Source organism: Brassica oleracea, chromosome C3 (genome assembly GCF_000695525.1).
Source record: "Brassica oleracea var. oleracea cultivar TO1000 chromosome C3, BOL, whole genome shotgun sequence".
Lineage (NCBI taxonomy): Eukaryota > Viridiplantae > Streptophyta > Magnoliopsida > Brassicales > Brassicaceae > Brassica > Brassica oleracea.
The window spans coordinates 17,513,791-17,518,279 of record NC_027750.1 but is presented as its reverse complement, the minus strand read 5'-3'; the positions used below and the strand labels follow the sequence as shown (position 1 = coordinate 17,518,279).

Below are 4,489 nucleotides of genomic sequence, written 5' to 3'. Positions count from 1 at the left end.
GGTTTATCCCCATCTTTGTCAGATACAAGCACCACACTCTTTGGCGCACTGCTTGATGTAGAGACTGAACTACTGTCTGTCTCCATCTCTTGTGCCTTCAGCATACCCACAAGCTTGTCAAACTTGAGCTCATCTGTGTTTGTAGTCATCTGCAAAACCGCCTTGTGAGCTCCAAACTTTGTTGGAAGACAGCGTAGTAACTTCTTTACGAGCTTCTTCTCCTTGTATTTTTTCTCAAGTACAAAAGCTTCATGCGCCATAGCACTGAGTTTGGCACTGAAGCTCGCCACAGAATCATTATCAGACCACCTGAGATTCTCAAACTGCGACCCAAGATGATCTAGACGTGTCCTCTTGACACTCTCATCTCCTTCAAACGAATTCAGCAGGATCTCCCACGCTTCTTTAGCCGAAGTACTCCCCTGAATCAGCTGAAACTGCTCTGCTTCAACAGCTCCAAAAATCACCGACAACGCCTTTGCATTAAATTTTGATGCATTGCGTTCTGCCTCTGACCAATCCTCTTTTGGTTTAGGCTTCTTCTCACCTCCTGTGACTATGGTAGGCTCCTCCCAACCAATCTCCACAGCTGTCCACGCATCTTCATTGATTCCTCGAATCATCTGCTTCATGCGAGCCTTCCAATGACCATATTGGTCCGCATTCAACACGATCGCCTTCTGCACAAAAATAATCGTGTTCATCTTCACCTTCAGGATAACACCGATAACTTAGGTGCCCCGCTTTGATACCACTTGTTAGTGCAAAGATGACACCACAATAAGGTAATGCAGAAGATAAATCAAGAGACAAACAACTACAAGCAACCCTTCAGCTTTATTAGAAATCGCCTTGTACACTCTATTACAAGTTCTGCTTAATCAGCTTTACATAGTCTGTTACACCCTAACAACTGCTACTGAAAGATTCCTAAACTACCCGCTTGTGTCTCTCTTCCGTCGAGTACTTCAGCCACTGCTTCAACACGACCCACAACACTTCCAAAAGCTTCTCTCTCTTTCTATAAGATCAGCCTCTGTGTCTGTATCTCTACAGACGACCCCATAGCTATCTTATATTATTCTCCACGTTCCTGAAACCCTAGTTTCCAAGACAACATGTATGGACATCTTCCATAACAATAAGTGCAACTTTCCTTTTCTTGGAATGCACTTATTCCTCTTTCTTTAAGTCATAAACTTGCTCCTCAAGTTTATTCATCTTTCCATATCTCCAAGATACTCTCTTGCTCTCCAAGTCTACACGACGCCAGCTCAGTACCTTGACTCCTCATGGTCTTCACCACTCACTGCGACGTCTGCTTCAGCAACTACGCCAGCGACTAATTCAGGGCAGACATCTTACATCTTCAGTTTTTGGGTTAATTAATGCACCAAAAACTTCTCTAGAGATTGATGAATAGTTTGTTATGTAATCGGTCAAAATTCGTTGGTGTTTTTAATTAATATTTAAAAGTGAGTTTTTAAATTGATGAAGTAAAGGTTAGACGGAAGTTTTTAGCAAATATTATAATAAAATGATTAATTTAGGTTGATTGTATATTAATGGGACAAATAGTGTGTGTTTAGTTCTATTTTGGCAAATAAAAAAAATTAGAGAAGTGTTTTCTTTTTTTGTAACACCCAAAATTCTGACCCAAAATTTTCTTTTGTTTTAGGAGAGACTTAACTAAAAAGACATTTTCTGAGTTTACTTTATTCTATAACACAATGTATTTTTGACACATTTTACTATTTTAGTTTGGCACCTATCTTTTTTTATGACGAAAATAACTTTGTTTTTGGTAAGGAGAATAATGTTTGTTTTAAAAATGTAACCGTAAGAAAACTGAGTTTACAGATACCCTTGAATCAGTACACATGCTCTCATACATGGTTCGTAAGATCACAAAGTCCAAGACATTGCGTACTTGAACTTCCACTTGATTATACAAAACTTGAAATACAAACAGCTAATTGCATAGCTTCTTTATAAAAATGTTAACACAATTCTCTTGTCCACAAAATATCTCGTCCATAACTATCTCGTCCACAATTCTATCTTCCACAACTTTGACGTCCACAATTCTTTTTATTACACGACTTGTGTTAATGTTTTTCGGATGTGTTTTGGTTTTGATTTGAATACGTTAGAGGTGATAGAGCATTATGTAGCGTGAAGTGTAGATCGAAGCAGATGGTCATGGACAAAGAAGAAAGCTTTAGAAGAGATAACTGTTCCTTCATGGCTGTTAAAGCAATGAAGCTTGACTCACCGGCCCCGACGTTTTCAGGCGGTGGTCATCACCGTCACTGTACTTTAACTTGTTTGATTCTCATATATATATAAGTTTTAAATTTCAAATCATGATACCAGAAAAAAAGAATACGAAAACAAAAGAAAAATCATAAAGGTGAGGATTCAGCACATTCCATTTTTTTCAATTTCTGGATCTAGAAAAAAGGAACTGAATTTAAAAAAAGAAGGGAGTTGGTCTCATTGGTTTCCAAAAAAAGAATTGAATTTAAAAAAAAAAATGGATTATTGGTCGGTTATGTTTCTAATAGGTTATTTCTAGTTAGGAAATGTAACCAAACTCCCTTACATACTAGTTAAGGGGTTTATTGGTCAATTTAGCATAAAAAAATGTTTTCAAAATCCAATGAGTCTCTTAAATTAATTGGAAATTTGAATCGTGTCTCTTAGAGTAAATTTTTCTTCTTTTAAAGGGAAGCATTCAAGATCGGTGTCGATTAAAGCTAAACATATGGTTTCCTTCTCTATTTCTATAAATAGGATTGGATCCTTTTCTTTTCTTTATCATATAGAAACAGAGCTTAAGTTCTGTGTCAATCCCAAGCCCTGAGCCCAAGCCTTCGCAGATCTGTCACTGATACGTCTGCTTTCAAGCACCTTGGTTCATCGTCGTTGCTCCCCATTTTTTCCCTCATCGCGATCATGTCCAAATCTAGTTTACGGGTCATTGTTTTTAGTTTTCATCGTTCTTCTTGTCGTTCTAAAGATATACGTCTCTGGTTCATCTTCTTTAGATCTCGTTCATCTCTGATCCATGTGAGGCAGTTTTGAAAGTCCTCTCTCTTTTCTTATTCTTTATGTATGGATTAGGATTGGTTAGCGTTATCATTTGATGCTAGGTTGTTAGATACGTGTTGATTGATGCATAAGAATACTCGTAATTTTATGGGATTAAAACATTCTGATCTGTGTTGTTGTGGTGGATTTGTTTGATGATACTGAATGGTGATAAGAATGGTTGTTAGATGAATGTTATGAATATTGAGTATGTACTATGTGTTGTATGTGATTTGTGAGGGTCTGGAGGGTAGTGATGAGATGACGAGTCTGGGCATAAGTGACTACGTGAATATAGAGTGGACAGTGCAAGATGAGCTAAAGGGCCATGAGCTAGTAGTCATGTCGGAGCTGTAGGGTGGACAGTGCTGGAAAGAGCAGCAAGGCGACATGCCATTGAATATGCGTGCTTGATGATAATGTGTAATGAAATGGAATAGTAATGATAAAGAATGGTGACAAATGAAATGGAGATGTCCTAATATTGAACTGTTTTCTATAGCTAATCAGTTCTCGTTTTGTATTGAGTCGCATAGTGGCTCTTGTGGGAAAGCTGGAATAGAGCTATCTCACTGAGTAAATCAGTTAGTCACCCCTAATTTTTACATGTTTTCGAGGAGTTGTAAGCGTATAAGTTTTGGTGTGGTGTCAAATCATATCCTGCAAGTGTAAAAATCATATCTAACTTTGTGTCATTTACATTATTGTTTGCAAATCAAATCCATTTAAGTCTATCTATAAGCCAAAAATCAAAAGAAAATTTTCACTAATGAGATTTAAACTTCTTTTATTAATTTAGAAATATTTTTTAAAAAACTGATAAATATTATCATATTAAATGGATATTTTTAATTAATAGATAACTCTTAAAAAAATATTTTTGTATACATACAAAGAGAAAAGTCTTTAGCATAGGAATCATGTAAATGTTATGGTGTATAATTTTATAGATATAGCACAAATAATATAGTATAACTTTTATGAAAGCTCTGCTATAAAGATTATAAATGATATTGATTTGACAATGTTGGCTAATTTTCATGACACAGAAAAAATAGTTTATAGTTTATACTATAATGTGTCGATCAATTTGATTGTTTGCAATATAATGTCATAACATGTGTTATCAAGCTTTTACGATTGTTTGGTAAAAAAATTTATTACAATAAATTTAGTCAAAATTAAAAATATACCATAACATATATAGTAAATTACATATATGTGGTTAGATACATGGGTTTAGTAAAACTGAAATATTTTTATATAAAAAAGTTCCTTCAAAAAAGAAAAAATAAAATAAATTTTATAGTTATATTTTAATTAGATAGAAGTATAAGTTAGGTACAATTATCCACAAAAATAGGATAAAAACAATGGGTTTAATATTAATAACTAC

The 4,489-nt window shown here is 35.0% G+C and overlaps 1 long non-coding RNA gene across 1 annotated transcript; it reads left to right on the top strand.

The window, feature by feature from the left end:
• The first annotated feature begins 2,686 nt into the window (after positions 1 to 2,686).
• LOC106332112 lies at positions 2,687 to 3,778 on the top strand. The gene is made up of 2 exons (XR_001267996.1): positions 2,687 to 3,072; positions 3,334 to 3,778. It is a non-coding gene; the product is annotated as an uncharacterized LOC106332112 (long non-coding RNA).
• Positions 3,779 to 4,489: the final 711 nt, after the last annotated feature.